Source organism: Seriola dumerili, unplaced genomic scaffold, assembly GCF_002260705.1.
Source record: "Seriola dumerili isolate Sdu_G_001 unplaced genomic scaffold, Sdu_1.0 BDQW01000091.1, whole genome shotgun sequence".
NCBI lineage: Eukaryota > Metazoa > Chordata > Actinopteri > Carangiformes > Carangidae > Seriola > Seriola dumerili.
The window spans coordinates 759,756-771,932 of NW_019174346.1; positions in this window are offsets into that span (position 1 = coordinate 759,756).

Genomic DNA, 12,177 nt, shown 5'->3' on the forward strand with positions numbered 1-12,177 from the left:
TCTGAGTGTTTTTACCTGAAATCTGCTATATTTTTATCGAATCACTCAGAGAACAGTCAGCCAATCAGAAGAGAGGCTCAGAGCCTCCTCTCTTCTGATTGGCTCACCGACCTGTTGTTACTAGAGCTCCAGAGAGAAGCCTGAGAGAGGAGATGTAAAACTACACTGAGATGGTTTAAATATATCTTCTGATGGATCAACACTTCAAATAAAACACAGTGTAAAATATAGAACTTTAAATGTTTTTGTGCTCAAAAGTTCTACATGAATAAATAAATAATGTGACTAATATTTTTAATTCAGTGAACAGTGAGGTCTCAGAATCATCAGATAAAGGAGCTTATATCAAAGAAATGATCTATTCACAGAAATGAAATGAACACCACAGGAATGTGAGTGTGGAAGTGCTGCATCATTTTCTAGATCAGACTTAAACAGTAGTGCTGATGTGTTTTTGTTCTTAAATGTAGCCACTGATAAATAGCTATATAATATATAGCTATAGATATATAGATATATAGTATATATCTATATGCCAGGATGTCTGATATATATGATGATGTTTTTCAATGGTTTAAGTTTTCATTTCTATAGTGATTGGAAGAAAGATATTTTCACTCACATCTGATCCCTGAATCTAACACATCATTTCTTTTCCATTTCAACTTAACCCTGCTGAAATTGGGGAAAGCAATTTGAAGCCATAGCCAATTGGAAGACCTTAAACTGTTATTCAAGGAGGAGAACCAATCAACATCCAGCAGTGGGGTATTGAATAGAGATGATCAGGCGCTAAATAGAAATTTGAAAATGCATAAAGTGGTAAAGTGGTGCCTCAAACATATCCAGAGATTGACAGTCGGACACTGAGCGAGTGAGACAGGATACTAATGTCTCTCCTGCCGCTCGGTCTTCCTTTTTAGCAGGGTCCATCTCACTGCTCATGAGGGACTGAGTGACTGACAAGCCACTGACATTTACAATCTCTCGCCCTCAACCTGTGGACAAAGCATGGCAGTATCAAAATGTGCTGTGCACTGGATGGTCTGAGTCATCATTAGTGAACTTTATATATTATGCAAACACATCATTATTTTTGCTGCTTGTTCGTTGCTCTCTGTTGTGTGGCTCATTGTCATATCTTCTCTCACTGTTTGGTTGGATTCACTCTTAATGAATTAATTCTTAGTGCAAGGTCATCACAGAATGCTGTTTGGTCAGATAAAGATGAAATAAAATAAAAAGAAATGAGCTGAATATTTCTCCATGCTGTTGCCACTGAATACAACCATTCTTTCTTGCCACTAGTCATTATGAGAGAGTGACCCTGCAAGCATTCGTTCGGGATCTGGAATAAAATCTATGAAAATAATAATGTTCTAATGGTGGCGATATGAATTGATAACAATAATGAATATTCTAAAGCATAGGATTTAACCTGATCACACACGGACCTAATGTACTTGGACTACAGGCTTTATTCTGGGTCTGTACTGTATATGGAAATATCCTTGTGACATGGGACCTACCTGATCTCAAAGTCTGGCAATGTTGCTAGGAGACTTTATGTCCAGGCAAATGTTAGACTAATAGGCACTGAATTATTCAGTATCAGTAATGGAGGTGATGCTGTTAAGAAATGTTATATCAGCATGGAAGGCCAGTTTTCTTCCTGAGACCTTTGCAAGTATAAAAATGGGCTGCATCACTGGAAGTTCAGGTGAATCCATTTATGTATAATTTCCTCACCTTCATCTTTGGCAGTGTTCATTGAAGGGCATGCATTCAGAAGTGCTTCTGTGTTTTCTCTGCTCTTTTCTCTTTACCCCACTGCTGCCTGAGCTACACTGTACTCTACGTGCACAGAGCCTTCACAAATTAATCCACACTGCCTGTCCACTTGCAACAGGCCTCATACAATACAAGGGCACATGCATTTTTATTCACTTCTTCCTGCGGGGCCAAACATACAGAGACATCTAATTTAAAGCTGTCGTCTCCTGCTATCTGCTGTTTCCCTGGCTAAACATTACAGCATTTCAGTGAGAGCTAAGCTCTTTCCTCCTGTTCATGCCTCACCTGCAGGAAGAGGCTCTGGTTTCCTAAATACATGAAAGATGTGACTATAAATCTTCAACATAAGAAATTATTGATTAGAAATAATTAAAAGCCTCCTATAATCAGTCACAACATTGAAACCAGTTACCAGTTTAATGTTGTGACACAACCATTAGGTGATTTTCAGGGGAATGAAGGGGGTCCCTGCCGTCTGTGGTTCTGAAGCAGCAGATGGATTTCTAATTGTCTTTTTCTCTCAATCCTGCCCTTCTGTCAGTCTTGTGTTGGGTCTATAATATCCTTTAAACTATATACTATAAATGCTCAATTCTATACTGTATTGTAGCCTCATGCTCAAAGTGACAAGAGGACGGTAGAGACACACTTCCGCCTGTAGTTTTCCTATAATATTCCTTTAATATTTCTATGATCCTTCAGTAGCGTCTGTGCTCCTCTGTTCCCTAAGACATTATGTGAAGTCTTGGCTTCAGAAAAACCACGTCTTGGCAAAGAACCTCCAGGCAAGAGCACGTGAAAACAAACAACAAACACACGACTACGAGCCAATATGGAGTCCAGCAGCTAAATGATGGTAGTGCTAGTTAAGAATGGACTCCGGTCTGGTTTTCATAGACAACACAAATGTGTTCTTTATTCATAGGTTCCTTTGCCCATGCTGGTTATTTCAGGGGCAAATATTTAAGACTCATTTTCATTTTTTTTCTGAGATGAGGTTGAACTAATATTAACTGTATGAGACGGTAATGTTTTATTTTCTGTTTTGCACAATCTTCATTGTGTATCCTTCAAGGAATTTAGGTACAAAAATTCCAAGGGGTCACGTAACGTTAAAAGACCTGCTTGTAGTGTATTGTGAGAAACGCTGCCTGAATAAACTCAGTCTGCTGTATGAAATTTACTTTAATACAAAGCTATGAAATGACAGTTGTAATAGAAAGCAGAAGAAAGTTGGATTGGATGGAACTGTGGAATTACAAATGTCACAGCTATGGTTTCGGGTACATGTGTGTCTGTGTGTTGGCTGGTGGTGTGGGAGCAGGGGGGTGCCTCCATTGCCCCCCAACCCCCTCTAAAGGAAATAACAAATACTTTACTGCTTAGAACTGTTTTACAGTGTTGCTTGTGAAGCAGCACTTACTGCTGTTTCTATAACTCAGAGCTAAAAGGAAATTGCCTGTAGCCTTTCTCAAGAAAATAAGAGACTGTGGACATGTAGAAAAATACAGCTTCAGTACTTCTTTGAGGTTCAGAAATGTCTAAAAGGGCTTATATTAAGCAATGCCAGGATGTACAGATAAATAAGTGGTGGAGGTGAAAGTACAGGGTTTTTGTTGGAAAGGCGGAACCACGTCGTGGGACAGCATCGCTATGAATTCTCAAGACACAGCTAAAACACTTGATTGCTGCTCTCCATTTTCTCATCCTGTCATCATTACATCAGTGACAAACATGCATGTGACATATGCACAACTGAAAAGCACCAGCACCATTTATCTACTCAGCAGCTTCACACAGCCAGACCTCCCTCCACAGTGCTCTGTGATCAGATATGTCTCTAAAAATAAATAACCTGTTTCAAAATTAGAACTTATATGAATAACTATTTAAAAATGTATAGCAGTTCAGCATGGGGACCTGGTTAGTGCATCTTCTTCTACTACAGGTAGCGGATCCTTTAAGTGATCAGCAGTAGGTGATGCTAAGACTAATTTGAACTATTTATTTGAAGAGTTTACACACACATTACTTTCTTATTAATTCCTTCGTGCAGTGAAAGGATTTTACTTCTGGTTAACTTTCATTTTACGTATGACCCATACTGTGATGAGTAACTCCAGGTTCACATTCTGTTTTGAGTTCCTCATAATAGCTTATTTCATATTACCACATTAAGTGATGAGACAGTTGGGAGGATTTTACATTGCGTAACATCTACACTAAATCTTCAGACAGAAAAATACATTTAGAATTAAGAGAAACAGCAACAGTAATATTACTGCCATGAGTGGAAGCTGCTGAAATATCATTAGAAATTAAAAATGATTGACTGATGTCAGTATGTAGGAGGATGTCTTCTGGATTTCAGCATAATGTTTTTTGGGAACATCAGAAATTGCTGTCACTCATGGATTCATTTCCATTCATCCAAAAATACTCCAGTAACTGCAGAACTAGGCTACACTTCTGTAACCACTGGCAGATTCTTCCTGATGGCTCCATAAAAAAGACGATTTGCTGTGCTGGGCTCAGGCTGCATACGGCACCACCGGCTCATTGCTACAGTCACTATTTAGACACGGTTGTCTCTCAACCAAAAACACCAGTATCTTTCCATGTGAACCAGAGGAAAATAAATACCCCCTTTTTTGTGTGTTAATTTAATGGCAAAGTTTCAATGTTACGTGACACCATCTTGCGTTTGCCTGGCCATTCTGATTGATTAATATCAAGAACCATCTCAATGAAATGTGTGTGATGCAAGTTTATCTCCTGACATTTCTGACCTGTGTGTAGCTTGTTAGAGGTGTGAAGTGTATATATAGGAGGCTCTGTCACCAATAGGTCCCTCAAGAGCCGGTGGCTGCTGCAAATCTCAAAGTGGCTGCCTCAAATCGAGCGGTCTGGGTGATGGATGGCGTCCTGCGTGATGTATAACCACTGCTCTCTTCCCACAGGTCTGTATGGGTTGTGTTTGGTCAAGTGACCTCCGCTTCCTGTGCATTGCTGCTCGTCCCTGGAGTCCCGATTTGCTGTCCAGGTGTAAATATGATCCATGGTACTACATGGCAGTCGCTGAGTGATGGGCCTCATTGTGGGATGGAAATCAGATTCTCCTAGCTTTGTTCCAGCAGCCTTTGCACTGAGGCACACTCAGACCAGGGATCCACCCCCCTTAATGCTGCTGTGCAGTGAAATACAGTATACATGCACCCCAGCATTCCCAGGATAAAGAGATGAACTTTAACCCCATACGTGTAATCATTTTAAAGGACAATGCAACATAATTTAAGCATTGAAACAGACCTATAGTATGTTTCATTATATCTTTTTAAATTTTTGTGAGCCTTCAATTCTATCAAGAGATTGTTGACATTGATTAGTATTAATATTAGTATCTGAAAGCTGATAATCAAAGTTAGCAACACATTCTTTGAAAAGACACTATGAATTCACATATTCATTTCTGGGTTTAAAATCTCTTTTATGAATGGGGAGTGATGGGAATGTTCAGGTCCATCTCCTTCTACAGCGCGGCCTTTCAGTGTGGCCAATCAGCCGGCTTGTACCATACCGAAACATCTAATTTCTCAATATGCCATCAATTAATGTTATGATTCTCACTTTTGCTGCTATGCACTACAATGCATACCACACCACTAAGTAATGGGTCACTGAACCTCCATAACAGAGAGAACTGCCAGGCGCTGACACAATACATTTTCCCCTGCTATAGCTACTCTGGTAAATACACACACTGAGAAATTAGATTTGGCAGGTCATTCAACTCTCCCCCCGGGGATCAGCAAGTTTGCGACTGCAATGTTTTTTTTTTTCTTTTTTCGGCTCAAAATAAATAGTTCACCTCAAATGCTCCAAGTATTTCGCAGATTGGACCATTTCCTTTAACCTCTTCAAATCTTATGAAGCAATGGCAGGGACTGGAAACATGCGTAATGTCTCACCCACTAATCAAAGAGAATCTAAAGGTAGAATTACATTGTCATTGTTGTGAGCTATTTGAAACCTGACTCCTGCAAGTGAACAGAAAAAATTCCAGTACTTCTAGGATGAATTTCAAATTGTGACAAACATTTATACTAGAAGATTTTTATCACATGATTCGGCAAGACATGGCTGAGAAATGAAAGCAAAAGAAATAAGAAAACAGCAAGTCAAGGTGTTAAAGCTGAAGCTTGCTCCCTTTAATTTAATGATGGAGCTGCTGCTGCTTCTTTTGCTCCACTGCTCAAGTACATTTCAGTGGCATTAGCCTCACCTCCAACTTTGCCCAGAGCTGGTGGCACTGCTGGAGGATATAGTCCTGCTCACAGCTCCTCCAGATTATTCATGTATGTCCACTGCAGCTCCCTTGGCAACAGTGAAGGGAAGGACCCAGTCATTCCACACATGCTGCTCTTAATGCTGAGGTGGTGCTCACACAATGACACCTCATTCCATTTCAAGTCTGAAGATATTCTGTGTCTGTGTGTTAATCATTTTAATTGAGGCCATTCATCATTTATCAGCTGTTGTTTAGACAAATCACAAAGGGAAGCTTTGCCATCCAAAATGTTCTGTTTTCACAAATGCACCTCCATGGTTTGTTTCTTCTGTGTAGCAACAGGAATCAACAGTGCTCACATGACAGAGGCAACTGTCTGATTAAATAAGCTTTGTCCAGTTTCAGTCTGTATTAGGCTCAGTAGATACACACATAGCTAATTACTCTATCATTTAATAAGTCAAATTCCTCTAATATTAAACAAACCTTTCCTATTTTTTGTTGACATAAGCTACTTGCAAAGATTGACATTTTAGTTGCCCAGGGAAACCAAAATCAGAGAGGCTCTGACAGAGAAAATCTGCCAAACCTGAAGATGTCAGTGTGACACATGGATGTACACACTGATATCATTACCTACGAATGATCCACACTATTGTCATGATTAATTACACCTTGATTTTCATCTTCACCGCCACTATTACCGCTCCGTTGTTTAAAGGGCAACTCCACCAATTTTACACATTAACATCAGGTTGCTTGTCATTGTGAGGACCACTCAGTTTAAAGGTCTGAGGGCATTTTCTTGATTTCTACATTATTTCTTAAATTCATCTTTTAATGGGCACTTGCACATAACATCATACCCAAGTGTTTTATATCACAATTCAATTTTCAGAACAATCTCAGCTCTTTCTATAATGATGCCCAAACAGATCATTTGGCCCAAATGCTGAAAATGTGAAGCCTAGTTTTTGAAATTCTTCAATTCTCTTGTGAAAAAAAACCTTTACTGATGTGGATGAATTGTTTAAGTGCTTCAGATGTGTTCACCAAAGTCTATAGGTTCATAAGAATATAGTATATAGTAATATAATAGTAGATAAATGGATGATAAAAGCTTAAAATGAAATTTTGCAATATCACTGAGTTGTAGTTGTTGTATGTTAACAGATTTTAGAGGCTATGAGTCACGTATGATCTCGGGGGCTGACACCCTCTGATGAGCTGTTGAGTGCATTATGGGAATTGTAGGGTGTAAGGACTACACGTCTGGCTCATGATCCATGATGCTTTAGATGAATGACTTTGATATCTCCCAACCTTCCCTCTCATCCATGAGTTCATGACCAACTAACTGCAAGAACAAGGACATTCCCATCATCCTCAGCTCTAATTCATGTTTAGCATATTAGCGTGCTAATACACAAAATGAAGATGTGTTAACATTTATCTCAGCCTCAGTAGCAGGACTCTTAGTCTTGTTGTCCCTTGTTAACTTTATAGAAATACAAAACTAAATCACTTGAGTACTGCTTGACTTCACTGCTTACCTTATAGAGTATAGTAGTATTTGATATGGATGTGGATCATTTAGGTGAATTATAGCAGTACTTGCAATAACTTTAAAAGTCAGTGCTATAAAGCCAAATATTTTTATTTAGTTCACACAATAGTCACTTTGAATCCTGTTAATCTGTGGTGATTCTGTCTGCGTCCACTTCCCCTCAGTGTTCTCCGTTCATACAAAAGAACCAGACTGAGCGATGACCTCCTGCTGAATTTCTATGAATTAACTTTAACCCTTTGTAAGTTCAGGTTCAGGGTTGTGCACATGACAAGAGTTGAGACTGATACAGATGGTCAGGAGCCAGCTTTTCCTCCAAACTCCAAAATAAGTGCAGATGCTTCTGCTCAATAAAATCCATTACAGTGATTTTCTGAATGGTTACCATACATCTTCTGGAGTCTGTTCTTGTTTATTTGATCATTCTGCCAAATGGTCACATTCACCAGTTTTAGAAGAAATTAATGATATTATCATTTACTTTGATGATATATGATTCTTTTATATGTAAAAATACAATGTGGTTTCAAGCTAAGATGGGATCCTCTTGCATGCTTTGTTCATGATAGAAAAGGTCTGTCACAGACACACAGACACACAGACACACACACACAGACACACACACACACACACACACACACACACACACACACCCGAACACAAAGCCAGGGTGATTTGTGTATAAAGTGGAAGGCATCCTGCTGCTCCTCCAAAATTACTTTCTGGCAGGTGTAAAAATTTGCTCTGTGAGAACACTCCACGCAGGTTGATTGTACACCTGCTTGGCTATTTTACAGGAGCTATTCATGCTAGCACAGGCGGTGGCTTCCTCAGAGGATCTCTCCCCAGTCTCAAACCATTGAGCTCTGAACCTGCCAGCATGATAGAAAGCTCATCATCTTAATTCAAAAGCTAACTGAATCAGCCGTAGAATTGTATTTCTACCACACAGGTGAGCTTCATTAACTTTTTTCCAGCTCGGTTGAACTGGCAGGATTCTCACTCTCTATCATTTTGCTCTCCCTAAAATGCAGCAAATAATTAAATTCGCAGGGTAAAATATTGAGTTTAGACTTTCCAGAGACACATAAATATTTCTGTAACATCTATGAAAACACAAATGGCTGCTCCGGCATCGATTTATGTGTTATGAGCTGACCGCAGAAATGTATTACATACTAAAATGGACACAGAAGTTCCCTGGACTGACTGGGAGCACTCTCCCTCTCCTTCTTCCCTCAACTGCTTCTATTCAGCTGCTGTCAAGCTCCAGTAAGATGATGCAGTGTCCAAATTCAAACCAAAGCACTTATATATGGATAATACTTAAAGAGATAAACATGTTAATTCCTATTAAATGGTCTCTTTGGAGGAAATTGATGGTTAAGATGAAACATTAATTTTGTGCTATTTGGCTTCATGCAACATGTCTGTTTTCAGACTAGTGGAAAGGAAATGACCAAATACACATTTAAGTGTTTATTTTACAACTTTGTCTACATGCATGTGTATATTTCACCTAAATTTATGAATAAAGTTAACACTCTAATGCAACAGTTTTCTGCACCATGTCATCACAGACATCACTGTAAAGCTATATCTATCCTGCACAATGCTATCACATCCAAACATGGTCATTTCCTTTGTATCATTTATTGTGTCTGTAAATAGTGGGTTCAAATCAAAATGTATGGATATAATGGTTGTTTTTCTCAAAATGAGTTTTTTCTCTCACTCTGAGCCAGAAATCTCCACTTCCCTACAACTTACATTGCCAACACCAAGCCTTCCATTTTTTATTCCTATCAAGATACCGAAGGTTTTTACAGAGGACTTTGTTCAGTCTGATTTATATCACGCTTTACTCCCAAAAACATGGCGAAAAAGATTTTGAATGGCTGTTGACGATATTTAGATAAAAAAAAAATCCTCTCTGTAAAAATCCTTGACTCTAATACGTCAATGAAATGAAATGTTGAACTTGGCTTCATCTAATCTTCAGATTTATGTTCTTGAAATTTATACAAATTAGTGCAGATTAAATTAACTAATGCCTCATTTGCATATTCAAACCTAAAATTTCAGAAGTCTTTTAATGCAGAAAATAATCCTCTAGTAGTAGTATAGTGCCTTGCCTTAATTTTGGTTAATCTTTGCTATGCATTCAGTTTCATTTAGCACCTTGTCCTTACCCCACCTGTGGTTTCTTTTCTTTTTTTGTAACACTAACTCAGTAAACCTCAAGTCAACTTCAACTAGTGATTTAATACGAACTCATGTTTGTCCCTTTTTCATTGTGACTGTAAATCACTGAAATTAATAATATTCCAAACTTTTCAGTGCAAGAATGTAAAAGGTTTATTTTGTGACCATGTGTGTGGCTGCAGGGCCACGCGTCTTAATTACCAGTCAGACACACGTCCGAGTCATACTGTTTATTTTTGGACCTGTTCAAACAGTGCTATCTGCTGAATATTAATGGTGCACTCTAGGTTGCACACAGGTTAATATGCGTCCTTTCTGATGAATAACTAAGGGCTAATGTATAATGCATAAGACCTGCTGCTCCCTGCTCAGGGCTTTGTCGTTGTCTCAGGTGTCTGTGTTGGAAAGTGTTGGAAGTCACCATCAGGAAAAATTATTTCTCAATGTCTGAAATACTGTAATGGTCACATTAACTGGAGTAAGTTAAGTTTTTAGTTTGCTGCTTTGAGTTGTAGTAAAGCAGCTGGTTCTAATGTTGTAGCCATGATACAGAGAAACCCAAAATTGTGTATAGCTGTTACCATGTTTGCCTATAAGTTCCCTCCATGCCTCTATGCTGTACAATATTAATGCTCCAGGCATTTGATGTAAATACTTCCATCTTTCTGGACATACTTAAAGTGTATTTCACTGTAAACCAGCACATATCTCCCCATCATAGTGCTCCATGGAAGTCTCATCTCTAGTGCTGTGTTGTAGAAAGAGATGGTGGCTGAGGCAGAGGCAGATGCTGGTGAAATAATGGAGGGAATATATGAAAATGGCCTGAGGCACTGGATTGTTAGCTAGCTGAGTGAAGCTGCTTTGCTGGACTAGTTAGCAGACCCCTGTGCAGCAAGTCCATGTAAACAGAATATTTATTTAATCATCGTCTTGGCATGTGGGACTGCTCCAACTAAAGTTAAAATGCTGCACATGGATTTATTTTACCCTCTGCACTTGCAGAGCTGTGCTTCCGATCGTGTGTAAACCTTTCCCTGCTTATTGATCAGTTTGTGTATCGATTCAAGGGAGCATGTCAGTGGAAGATGCTGTTGTTAGTTTGGTGATGAAAACATTTTTGCTACTCAGCTATTCAACATGGATGAGCAATTTGAAATGCGCTCTTTCTGAATGCTGGAAAAAATTGCATTGTTTGTGTGTGTGTGTCTTTGTGCTCGGTCCTATCTCGTGATGGCACATGTCTTGCCCCATGTTGTGAGTGCTCCCACTGAGCTGTAATAACACACCTCACTGCTGTCTGAAATATTCATAGCCAGGTAAGCCCATCACTCTGAGTCAGTCACTTATTATCACCCCCTTCTGCGCTCGCCCCAGGTCACTTTATTCCACCTGCCTTTTGCTGCACCCCACTCACTTCTCAGCTTCTGGCTGCACCTTTCACAGCCACCCAATGTTGAGCCGTAAGCTCCAAATGCCACTGTCCAACATTTTATTGAATTTTTTTTTCTATTGGTTTTCGGACCGTGTTGATGGGATTCTTTGGGATTTGAGATGCATGTTTAATCAGCACCTTGTTATTTATTTATTCATTCTCAAAGTTTTAAATTGAAGTGGAAATCATAGGTGGAGCTTTGTTGTATTTAATGCCTCTTTGTTGCTGCACACTCACATTTTCTGATAACATTTTTGTTCGACATTCTCTCTGCAATAGCCATTCAAAGTTTATACATTCTGTAAATACCTTTCTTTATTGCAGTTATTATTGAGTCCACCATTCCCACCCTGGATTTGAATTGCCAACCCTCACACAGCTACAATGTGAGTTTATGTGGCTGCACTGTAAACAGATACACCAGTTGGCCTTCTATTATATTTCTGAAATAGCTCAGTGAGTATTTGCTATAGTATTAAACTGCACTTGCTATTACACATGAAAAATCTGAATGGCCTCAGTCTAGTCAGTGCATTTATTGTAGATCTACTGTATGTTGTAGCTATTCCTTTTTTATGCCTCTTCCTGCTGCCACATTTATTTAAAAACTAAAATACCATATTTTTTGTAATGACTACAGTAAACATATAAGAGCATGAATATGTGTAGATGGATCACCCTTGCTTGGATGTTGTTACATGGCTGAGTTTTTGTGATTTGATTGAGAGGTGTTGTGAAACAGCAACGTAAAACATAGCAAAGCTTTTCATTCAATAATTTGAAATAATCTTGAGCCAAGGTTGATGATACATTTATAAAGCTGGGAACACCCAGGTGATATAAACAGTGACATTATAAAATCTAGTTTATGCCTCAGCAAGAGTAGAC